Source organism: Saccopteryx bilineata, chromosome 4, assembly GCF_036850765.1.
Source record: "Saccopteryx bilineata isolate mSacBil1 chromosome 4, mSacBil1_pri_phased_curated, whole genome shotgun sequence".
NCBI classification, from domain to species: domain Eukaryota; kingdom Metazoa; phylum Chordata; class Mammalia; order Chiroptera; family Emballonuridae; genus Saccopteryx; species Saccopteryx bilineata.
Genome location: NC_089493.1, coordinates 141,687,842 through 141,700,816, shown reverse-complemented (window position 1 = coordinate 141,700,816; position 12,975 = coordinate 141,687,842). Strand labels below are relative to the sequence as shown.

At 36.6% G+C, this 12,975-nt stretch overlaps 1 non-coding gene across 1 annotated transcript; it reads left to right on the top strand.

Moving 5' to 3' along the window:
• The first annotated feature begins 6,014 nt into the window (after positions 1–6,014).
• TRNAI-GAU (transfer RNA isoleucine (anticodon GAU)) lies at positions 6,015–6,090 on the top strand. Its single transcript has one exon. It is a non-coding gene; the product is annotated as a tRNA-Ile (tRNA).
• Positions 6,091–12,975: the final 6,885 nt, after the last annotated feature.

The following is a 12,975-nucleotide window of genomic DNA, read 5'->3' as shown; positions in this document are numbered from 1 at the left end:
ACCTCCTCACCTCATCTATGTGCCTTTTTCCACTAGTGATTTATACAATTGGAAACATCAGAATCCCCCATTTTCCAAGAAACCTCAGGGACTAATATCTCTCCTTGAGACCATTTTTAGGACCCATCAGCCCACATAGGATAACTGTCAGCAGATTTTACAAACCCTCTTCACTTCTGAAGAAAGGGACAGAATAATGAGAGAAGCTGCTAAGGCGGTATTAGGAGAAGAAAGGGAAACTCGGGAGGGAAGAAGGGAAATAGAAGACATTCTCCTGTCTCAACTTCCTACCTGGGACCCTAATACCACTGGGGGAAGGGATGCGCTCCTCCAGTATCGCCGGGCTTTGTTGAGGGGGCTCAAGGCAGCAGCTAGAAAGCCAACCAACTTTAGCAAGGTAAGTGAGGTCATCCAGGGAAGAGAGGAATCCCAAGCACACCTCCCTGAATCTAACATATATCATCTTTGTTTAAGTAATTGTAGTAGTTAGTTATGTAAAGTTGTAATAATTCTGTCAGACCAAAATGGTAATATTTAGCAAATTATTATAGGAATAAAGAGTAACAGACAAGGAAGAAGAATTTTGTCATTGACAGAATATTACTTCAAATATTCTACCAAGTATTTTACATATAATTGCACTTGTTTCACAAACAATACTATACTGTTTCATTATAAATTTTTTTGGCACATGAGAAAATAGGTTCACAAGCTCTTAGCTGCTTTGAGAAGCATTCATATAACCTGGATATGTTAGACTCTAAAGTCTGCACTCTTCTCTTGTTCTGCTCAATATTGACTTGCTGTACCTATTACCCCAGTGAACATATTTGCATAGTCATAGTTCCATGTATATTAGGCACACTCATTGAAAGAAAACTGTATTTTCTGTTTTAAAAAATTTGAAGATGATAATGATGATGAGTAGTTATTATTTGTTCATGTTTAGGGTGAAATGTTAACATACTGTTTATCTCAGCCAACAAGAAACAGGAACTGAATATATACCATAAATATGAGCTTTTATATATGTATGCCAGGCAGAGTCTGCCAATCTTATCTGTATACACTAGATTAATTCCTGTCCAGACGTCATAGCCTTATTCACTTTCCTTAATTGTTTTTAATATTATATACTAACTTATTTCTATATATCTTCCATATTTTTCTATATTTTTAGTTACTATAACATTATATTACTGTAACATTATATAAAACTTATTATTGATTCAAAAGAGCCACCTAAAATTCTATCACTTAATTCACTGTCTACTACAGGCAGGCTAAAGAACTACCTAGTAAGCATTTGTACTAATTCTACTACTAATGTACATCAACTACCCACCTTTTCCAGACTTAATTTATTATCTACGAAATAAAGAATTTTTAAAGTCTCTTTTAGCTGCAAAAGTTTTATATTAGACTTATAAATATCTTATAGAATATACAGGATAAGGCAAAACATTAAGCATTCTTATTTAAAATATAAAGATGGTTTCTTTCTCTTATTTTATGTACTGCTTAAGTACAGTATTTTTGTATTTGGAATTTATAGAGAAGGAGAGGAGTATTGTGTCTGTATTTTTCTGTTAATGAAGATTTTTCTATGCTTTAGCATCTTTAGTCCTTTAGAAAATTTTACTTAAGAAAAATGCTGAATAATATGCATACATAAAATGTTTTTTTTATTTTGAAAACAAACTAATTTTGGTTTACTCATTTTAAAATCTATAGGTAACTTTGCTTTGTGTATTTTAAAAAAATTATTTACTGATTTTAGAGAGAGGTGAAAAGAGAGGGAGAGACAAAAGACAGAAACATCGGTCTGTTCCTGTATGTGCTCTGACCACAGATAGAACCTATAATCTTTGCACATCTGATCGATGCTCTAACCAACTGAGCTATCTGACTAGGGCTGGTTTTATTTTTTAGTTATACTGACAATGCTACATTCTTGCCCCCAGAATAGTAATTAACAACCTAGTTAGAGGTTGCTCGTAATTTTATTTGAAAACAAGAATTTATTAAATACGTTAAAATCATGTGCATTAGGTAGAGGAGATTAAAAAACATTTTTAAAATTGATTTTAGCAAGAGAAAAGAAGGAAAAAAGAGAGAGAGAGAGAGAGAGAGAGAGAGAGAGAGAGAGGAACATTGATTTGTTCCTGTATGTGCCTTGACCTGAAATTGAACCAACAACCTCTGTATTTTGGGTTGATACTCTAACCAACCAAGCTATCCTGCTAGGGTGGGCAGAGAAAATATTTGAAATAGCTTTCAAAATAGTAGTACATATAAAAAGAAAATTAGCAACATAAAATTAGAGTTTAAGTCTCAAAGTTAAGAAAATAAGAGTTGGTATTTGCCTGACCTGTGGTGGCACAGTGGATAACGTGTTAACCTGGAATGCTGAGGGTACTGATTTGAAAACCTGGGCTTGCCCAGTCAAAGCACATATGAGAAGCAACTAGTATGAGTTGATGTTTCCTTCTCCTCACCCCCTTTCTTTCTCTTTCTCCTCTTTCTAAAATCAATAAATAAATCTTTAAGAAATAAAAAATAAATTTAAAAAAGAAAATATAAGTTTTCAAAAGAAGACACTCGACATAAATTACTATTGTTGACCTTTTAATATGTGTTTTAAGTCTTTAGCTAAAAAGAAATAAAAACAAAACAAAAACTTTAAATCTATAATAATGCAAAAGAGTGAAATACTTTTATCTAAAAATTTTGAATGCATAAGAATCACATATTGATATTTAATTGTTTTATCTTGACATAAATTAAATTTGAAAAATATAAAATGTAGGTGGAGACTATAATAATAATAATAATAACAATAAAATAACCAAAGCATAAAGTTTGTAGGTGTTTGCAAAATGTGAAGTAAATGTTGTTCCCAGCCTCAGAACTTTAGTCACAAATAAAATGTTCTGATCTAGAAACATGAGTGACTTGGGAGGGTAAAGTGGAAAGTGGAGGTGATCGGGTGATAGGAGTTAATATTTGGAGGTATCCCTACAATGATCTCTCAGCAAGTCTATGAAAAGCTTTTGCTTTTGTTGCTTATCCACTTTAATATGCACTGAGGTTAAATGTTATCTAAAATCAGTAGGTGAGTTGTAGAAATAGATATTGTTCTAATTTAAAACATAATTGCAATATAGATATAAATACAAAAATTTTTAAATACTATGACTAGAATTTTTTCAAATGAAAACCTTTGTTGATCTATTTTGTTGAAATAAAAATTTGATTGGCACTTTGAAATAAATTTAGTAAAATTTTACTTTAAAATCTCAACGTTGTAAAGATCTTGTCATAAGAAATGGCCCTGGCCGGTTGGTTCAGTGGTAGAGCGTCGGACTGGAGTGTGGAAGTCCTGGGTTCGATTCCTGGCCAGTGCACACAGGAGAAGCGCCCATCTGTTTCTCCACCCCTCCCCCTCTCCTTCCTCTTTGTCTCTCTCTTCCCCTCCCGCAGCAGAGGCTCCACTGGAGCAAAAGATGGCCTGGGCACTGGGGATGGCTCCTTGGCCTCTGCCCCAGGCACTAGAGTGGCTCTGGTCATGACAGAGCGACACCCCGGATGGGCAGAGCATGGCCCCCTGGTGGGCGTGCCAGGTGGATCCCGGTTGGGCGCATGCAGGAGTCTGACTGCCTCCCCGTTTCCAGCTTCAGAAAAATACAAAAAAAATACAAAAAAAGAGAAATGATCAGTATTATGTCTGTTATATATACTGAAATGTGCAGATACTAATATTATAAAGAGATAAAAAGAGCCAAAATATATTTTACTAATATTTTACTCCAATAAATGTATAGCAAAAGTCATTGACTCATAGAATATTAGAAATAAGAGACCTTAGCTATCTTTTATTTTATTTTATTTTTATTATTTTTTTTCACAGAGACAGAGAGATAGAGGGAGAGATAGACAGGGACAGACAGACAAGAACAGAGAGAGATGAGAAGCATCAATCATCAGTTTTTCGTTGTGACACTTTAGTTGTTCATTGAATGCTTTCTTATATGTGCCTTGACCATGGGCCTTCAGCAGATGGAGTAACCCCTTGCTCAAGCCAGTGACCTTGGGTCCAAGCTGGTGAGTTTTTGCTCAAGCCAGATGAGCCCACGCTCAAGCTGGCGACCTCAAGTTCTCAAACCTGGGTTCTCTGCATCCCAGTTTGATGCTCTATCCACTGCGCCACTGCCTGGTCAGGCCTTAGCTATCTTTCAGATGATGGTTGGTAAACTACAGTGTGTCTATAAAGTCAGGGTGCACTTTCGACCGGTCACAGAAAAGCAACAAAAGATGACAGAAATGTGAAATCTGCACCAAATAAAAGGAAAACTCTCCCAGTTTCATACCTATTCAGTGCAGTTTGATGTGGGCTCCATTTGTTGCCCTACACACTTCCAAACAATAGTGAAGTTTCTGCCACACACAGGTAAGGATGTCTGGTGTAACAGAGTGAATAACGTCTATGATTCTCTGTTTTAAGTGATTAATGTCGTTGATATGTTCAATGTACACATGTTGCTTCACATAACCCCAAAAGTAAAAGTCCAAGGGCATCAGATCCAAGAATCGTGGTGGCCATGGCTTGACAGAACCCCTGCCTATTCACTGCCGGGGGAATGTTCTATCCAGAAACTCACAAACAATGGTGGCGTAGTGTTGAGGAGTGCCATCCTGTTGAAAGATGACACCTTCTGGAAATTATGGCACTGCATACAATTCCAACATGTGAAGATAGGACTTTGCCATCACAGACTGCTCCGCAAAAAACAATGGACCTATCACCTTATCATGGATCAGGCCACACCATACATTCACTTTAGGGGTGTTACATTTGTACTCAACGTAGGCATGAAGATGTTCAGCAGCCCATTTTCGGACGTTATGGCAATGAACTTGTCCACAGATATGGAAGGTCAGCTCATCACTAAACACAATCTTCTGCAAAAATCTTGCATCATTGTCAATCTCATGAGGCATATCTGTAGCAAACGTGCATCGTGTGGGTCTATCCGCTGGTTTGATAGCATGCAACAGCCACAATTTGTACCTCGTAAAACAGAGACATTTCTTTAACACCTTATGAACTGTAGTCTTGCTTAGGTTTAATTATCGAGCACATGCATGCACAGATATTTTAGGGCTCCTTAGGTAGCTATCCCATATAGCCTCTACAGACTCATCACTGACTGATGGCCTACCAGAACAGGGTTTCTCCACCAAACTGCCGGTTTCCTTCAACTGCTTATCCCACCGAGTAATGTTATTCCTATGTGGTGGCGCTTCCTTATAAACGCACCGATATTCGCGTTGCACTTTGGTCACGGATTTGAATTTAGTGAGCCACAGAACACACTGAACTTTCCTCTGTACCATCCACATCTCGACTGGCATGGCTGTGGGCTTCTTCGCTGTATACACGATGTTATGTCATCATCTGTGCATGCACACATGCTGCCACATCATCCTACAGAAACTGGGAGGGTTTTCCTTTTATTTGGTGCAGATTTCACATTTCTAAGATCTTTTGTTGCTTTCTTGTGACCAGTCAAAAGTGCACCATGACTTTACAGACACACTGTACTGTCTGTCTGGGATGAAATCCAGCCCAATACCTTTTTATTCATGTCTAAGAACTGAGAATAGTTTTTATATTTTTAAATGGTTGAAAATATATTTCATTATATGAAAAATTACATAAAATTTGAATTTTATCTTTCATAAAGTTTTATTACAAACCAGCCACACCTATTATTTATTTACTCTCTATGACAGCTTTCATGCTACAGTATCAGATTGAGTAGTTGTGACAAAGAGCATATTGACCACAACTAAAATATTTACTAGCTGGCCCTCCACAGAAAATGTTTGTAGACACTTGATCTATTCTAGATGGCAAATATGCTTCTTCTCTAGGATTGATCCATAGGGGTTACTAAAACTTTTGTTGAGAAAGACTCTGCTTATGAATTGGTTAAAATATCTTAGTGATTGCCCTGGCTGGTTGGCTCAGTGGTAGAGCGTCGGCCTGATATTCGGGGGACCCGGGTTCGATTCCCGGCCAGGGCACATAGGAGAAGCACCCATTTGCTTCTTCACCCCCCCCTCCTTCCTCTATGTCTCTCTCTTCCCCTTCTGCAGCCAAGGCTCCATTGGAGCAAAGATGGCCCGGGCACTGGGGATGGCTCCTTGGCCTCTGCCCCAGGTGCTAGAGTAGCTCTGGTCGTGGCAGAGCATCGCCCCCTGGTGGGCAGAGCATCGCCCCTGGTGGGCGTGCCGGGTGGATCCCGTTCGGGCGCATATGGGAGTCTGTCTGTCTCTCCCCGTTTCCAGCTTCAGAAAAATACAAAAAAAATATCTTAGTGATTGACAGGCTCTGTCTACCTGAGACAAGGCAGGAGATGGTCACATTGGCTCAATATTTTCTAGTCAAATTTCTTCTAATGTATATACAGTAATCCACTGTTTCTGAGTTTGCATTAAGGCCTAGTAGAACACAAGGTCGTTCACCTTCCAAGCCTTATTTTCATTATTCCTGATATGAAAGTAATCATCTAAGACCAGCTTAGTGTATAATAAGAATCATGTAGAGAGCTTTTAAAAAATACATTCCCCCATGCTAAACAAGATATGATTTTATAAGTTTTGCGTGAGTCAGAGGCACCTCATTTTCAAAAATTTTGAAACTTAAATAAATAATGTTTATGGAAGACTATGCTATCCAATACACTAAGTGGTAGGTGAATGTAGCTATTTAAATTAAATTTAAATTTCATTTTCTCAGTTATACAATTTGCATTGTAGAAAATTCTATTGGACAGCGCTGATCTTGGATATTCTTAATTTAATATAAAAATTCACTAATTAGCTTTCTAAAAGAGTATTAATTTATTTCTATAGTGTAGAAATGTGCAAAAAAATTTAAGAGAGACAAGAAACTCAGAAAAAAGGTGGTCATTTTCACCCACTATCTAATTTGTACATTTACCATTAAAAGGACTTAAAAAATACCTAATTGAGTAAAATTTATAAGATACTAAAAGTAGGGGGAAGACAATATTTTTACATCACATACTTGGAAGAATTTTCATAAAACAGTGTAAGGAAAACAGGATAGAACTGATCAACAAAGGCGATTGAGAAATTTGCCTAAAGAATAAGAATTTCAGATGATAGAAAATAGCACAAGCTTCAGGAAGTTTGCAGCAGGTGCTAGAGCATGGAGCCCCCAATTTTTTACACAGTGGGCCAGTTCACTGTCCCTCAGACCATTGGAGGGCCAGACTATAAAAAAACCTATGAACAAATCCCTATGCACACTGCACATATCTTATTTTAAAGTAAAAAAACAAAACGGGAACAAATACAATATTTAAAATAAAGAACAAGTAAATTTAAATCAACAAACTGACCAGTATTTCAATGGGAAACTATGCTCCTCTCACTGACCACCAATAAAAGAGGTGCCCCTTCCGGAAGTGTGGTGGGGGGCTGATAAATGGCCTCAGGGGGCCGCATGTGGGCCATAGGCTGTAGTTTGGGGACCCCTGCACTAGAGCAAAGGTGAGCCACTGGAAAGTCAATGGGTAATACTGGCATTCCTGAGAAAATTTAGCAATAATAGCTCACTGATTGATGTGTGTAGTGTTCTCTCTCAGAAATACATAATGGCATTGACATCATGCGTTGTTACACCTGCAGCTACCTCCAGTGCCTAATGAGTGTCACCACACAACTTTGAGGAAAGGTCTCCAGCAAGAGTCACAGTGAATAAATCTTCTGGAGTAATGTCAATGGGCACTGTTGACCTTGTTTGACTTCTTTTATAGTACCATCCTTTATCCCAATCAAGAGAAAGTCTGATGGCCCTTTCCGGTTGGCTCAGTGGTAGAGTGTCAGCCTGGCGTGCAGGAGTCCTAGGTTCCATTCCCGGCCAGGACACACAGGAGAAGCACCCATCTGCTTTTCCACCGCTCCCCCTCTCCTTCCTCTCTGTCTCTCTCTTCCCCTCCCACAGCTGAGGCTCCATTGGAGCAAAGGTGGCCTGGGCGCTGAGGATGGCTCTGTTGGCTCTGCCTCAGGCGCTAGGATGGCTCTGGATGCAACAGAGCGACGCCCCAGAAGGACAGAGCATCGCCCCCTGGTGGGCATGCCGGGTGGATCCCGGTCGGATGCATGCAGGAGTCTGACTTCCTCCCTGTTTCCAGCTTCGGAAAAATGAAAAAAAAAAAAAAAAGAGAAAGTCTGAGGTGATAAAATCTACTACAAACTTAAACTATTCTTTTTCCACTAAATTGGCACAATATATTTCATGGTTACCATGTTATTCTCTTAGTATTACTGCAAGACAATACAATATAGAAATATATAAGTTGCCAAGTGCAAGGATGAACAGAGAAATGTAACCAGATATATGAAATAGTAATTTAAAAACAGAAAACCTATGGAAGAATAGATGCTTTAGCAAATATATGGAGCAGAGTTACTGCAAGAAGTGAAAGAAAAATCTTTTAAAATATCTATGATTCAAGAAACTGTTTTGTCTTAAAACAAGGTGCACTGAAAGCTATCAGAAAATATAACTTTCAGGTGAAAAGGGTGCTTAACAAAGTTTGGCAATAGCGTGAAGGCAGAAAATATATGTTTAATATCCAGAAAAATAGGTCAGTGAATTATTATAACATATTGATAAATTGTTCCAAAATGTAGAGTAAAAAAATTAATAAAATAAATGTACTAATCAAAAATAGAAAGACCATCAATGATAATTGTAAGAAGTCAAATATACATATAAGATTAAACAAAACAGTTACAATTCCCAAAGCAATTCCCGAAGAAATAGTGGAAGAATATATTCTGATGGTGGGGATTTACTGGAAAGTTACTTACCTAAAATTATAATCATCAAATTCATGAATTAAAACAAAATAAAGCATCACTATGATGGGGGGAAAGTTTGTTTATAAAAGGAAAAAAATCAAGTTGAATTTATACTCTGCACAATTTGAAAAATATAAAGAAAAACAAACACAGCACTCTTGAGAGAAATATATTGAAACCCAAAAATGTTATAACCAGAGAGGCTATTATTCATATTTGAGAGCAACAGAGAGAAGTTAATATACATAAAAAGACTCCAAATGACTTTACCACGTTCTTATTGTGGTGAAAAAATATATATATATATATATATATATATATATATATTTTTTTTTTTTTTAATTTTTTAAACTCTTTTTTTTTTTTTTTTTACAGCGACAGAGAGAGAGTCAGAGAGAGGGATAGACAGACAGGAACGGAGAGATGAGAAGCATCAATCATTAGTTTTTCATTGCTCATTGTGACACCCTAGTTATTCATTGATTGCTTTCTCATATGTGCCTTGACCGCGGGCCTTCAGCAGACCGAGTAACCCCTTGCTTGAGTCAGAGACCTTGGGTTCAAGCTGGTGAGCTTTTTGCTCAAACCAGATGAGACTACGCTCAAGCTGGCACCTCAGGGCCACGAACCTGAGTCCTCGGCATCCCAGTCTGACGCTTTATCCACTGCGCCACCTCCTGGTCAGGCTGAAAAAAATATATTAATGCCCTGGCTGGATAGTTCAGTTGGTTAGAGTATCACCCCTGTATCCCAAGGTTGTGGGTTCAATCCCCAGTCAGGACATACATGAACTGATTAATGTTTCTGTCTCTCTCTCTCTCCCTTCATCTTTCTCTAAAATCAACAAATAAATTAAAAAAAAAATTTTAATTTAAAAAATATTCTAGCTGACTGAGGAATGAGTCCAACTAAAACACTAAATAACGAGGATTAATGTAAAATGATCATTAGTTTAAAAATTGATTTTCAAATTATAAAAAGTCAAAAAAACAAAGAAAACTAGGATACATAAAAACAAACCTAAATATATACACATAAAATATCAAGAAAGCCAAAAAATAATTAAATAATTAATATAAAACTGAAAATCATAAGTGAATAAATATGACTAAAACTTGATGACTTTTTAGTCCTGACCCTAATTCACTCTCCTTACCAAAAAATAAATACAATGATCTTGTTCCCTTATTACCTTAGCAACTATTTGTCTTTACTTCAAATTTGATAGCTTTATATTTTCTTTCATTTGAAAAGCTTCTTGAAGGAAAAAAAATTTTGTTTACTTTCCATAGTCTTCCATAATTCTAGTATCATTACTTTCAATATTAATAGCTACAGTCAAAAAGTCATAGATGTTTTAAGAAGGAACTTTCTGACTGTCATCTCTTTCTACTTTTGAAGTTTATCATAATTTTTTAGTCAGTATCTAAATCTCACCTTGTGAGACTTCTGTTAATCTTACATGTTTCTAAAGGGCACCATATAAGAAATTATGAATATGTGTTTGTATAGTATGCATCTATCAGTCAACCATTTGGCAAAATCAAAGATTTTTCTGTTGTCTAGGATTAGGGATAAAAGCCCAGCAGCCTTTGTAAAATTTAGAGCTATAGAAAGAAATGTGCCAAGTTATCTTTGAAGTCCCTGTAAACAGCTAGTAGCCTAGACAATACAAATATGTATCTTGTTCCTATTACCTACTCATATGAAACCTTTTCTCCAATTGTCTTAAGCTCTTCTTTCACACTTTCTTTTTTACATTCTACTTGTTCTACTTGGTATGTTTCTTTACTTTCATCATGTCGGTCACTCTTTTCTTAATTCCTCAAACCACCATTCTTGAACTTTTGCTCACGCAGTCACCACCATAAATGATGCTTAGCTGTTTCTGAATTTCAACTTCATTCCATCTAGGTCTAAAGACCCTGGAATGAGCTTTTGAGTAGGAGAGCCTAGGCCACTTGTTTTATGGTTACCTGCCAAGGGACAGAGAGAGTGACTATCTGTCAGCTTTAACCTTCTGGTTGGCTTCCTCCCAAATAGTTTGGATGCTAAAAAGCAGCACTGTTCTCTACAATGTTCATATAGATATCTTCATGTAAGTGTTTTAAATTTATGTATATTGGGTGTATTCAGTTACTGATATTTAACTTTCCTGAGTTTCTGTTTTCTTGTGATTAAAAAATGTTTTTAGAGTAGAGTTCATATCATGTCCCACAGATTCCAAGATTTTCCATAGAAAGTGACTAGAAAATGACTCAAAAGCTCCCAGGGACTGTGAGAAGACATCTAGGTCTCTAGACCCCACACCATGACTTCAGTATACAGGGGTGGGTGCTTTCAGTTGTTTTCTCAGATTTTATAAAAAAAAGGTGTGCTTCAACTCTAAATCTTTGAATAGCACTATAATAGATCCTTGATATCAAGGACCTACAGTATCAGCACATCTGGGAACTTTTTAGAACTGAAGTCTTATTTCATTCTGTACCTTCCAAATCAGAAGCTATATTTTAACTAGATCACTAGATGACCTATATCAAATTAAAGTTTAAGAAACATTATACTTGTTTATCTCAAAAGTAACTTTCAGCTATAGAGATGTGCTTTTTTATATAATTATATAGTGTATATTTTATCTTTTCTTATTTTGCTTTCTTTTTCTGGGAAGTTTGGTTCAGAGATTTAAAAAAATCCATTAAAGATAATAGCATAAAGAAAGTTTTCATTGAATGAAGATAGGGATAATTGAATTAGTCAACAACATTATTTCATTTCTGGTGATTGTAACTATGGAAAATGAAAATTATCTGGACCGACTTGGTTATAAATAGTAATTGCTTCTGTGAGACATACAAACGAGTAGTTAATGAAAAAAAATCTTCCAAAGATAGCTCAAAAGAAAATGGGAGAATGAGAAAAAAAAGTACTCAAAATTGATAATGATAAAATCAAGAGAAAGTAATGAGCTTTTATATTGGTAGAATGTTTTAGAGTTCACCAAACACTAAAATATTCAAAAGCTCATTGAAATCAATAATTAGGGAAGAAGACAAATTGGGTATTTTCAACCAAAATTTACAAATTTAAATCAGGCCTGAACAAGTAGTCTATCTTAACGAAGAATGGTGTATTTAATTTCTGTCCTAAAGTTGTCTCTCCCTCTAATTTCATGTTAAAAGGTTAGTCCAAACATGAATGGGAAAAGGATATTTTTACTATATTCACAACATCTGAGGTTGACATTTTTCCAGTTGTAGTAATGTCTGTTTTTGGTTTCCATTTTTCTTAAGCTTCTCTGCAATTTTTTAAACCTTTTTATATTTTCACTTTTCATCACCAGCTTTTTCATCCTTCACTTCAGCAGCATCTGAGTACAGACTCTGCTGATTTGCAATAACTGATGCTGCTTCTTCCACACCACTTCATCATTGCAGCAGCTTTGTCATTGTCTATGGCCACCTGCTTCTGATCATCTTCAACAGAATAGGGGACTTGGTGGGGCTTAGCTTTTTGTTCTACCTCCTCCTCTCCACCTGGCTAAACCACTGTTCTGCCAGGGCTCCCTCCTCTGCTTAATGTTGTTACAGCAACAGACAGTCAGTGGACCCAGGAGACACCATGCTGAGCCAAAATTGGCAGGAAGAGACACTGAGCAGCATCGGTGGGGGATGATAAGGCCAAGTGTTGGGTCAGGCCCCTCCTGTAAGGAAAACGAGAGGAAAAGTGTTGAGAAAGATCTACCAGAAATGATTCTTGACCTTTTGGAAAACCTGGGAGATTCTGCTTACAGGATCTTGGTGAGTTGCTCATGACTTTTTCTTCACATGCCTCAAATCAGCATTTTGAATCAAAATCTTCATTCTTAATGCTAACCTCACAACCGCTAGAAGATGGAGATAAATGGAAAGGAATGTAGGTCCTGGATGGAAAAGTGCAGAATAAATTACTGGTTACTTTATTTAGTACATCATATTACTATATCTAGCTGAATCCAAATATTAACTCTGATTATTGTAGAGAGGGTTTAAGTGATAATTGTTCATTTTAAAATGCATATGCTAGGATTTAGTAAGA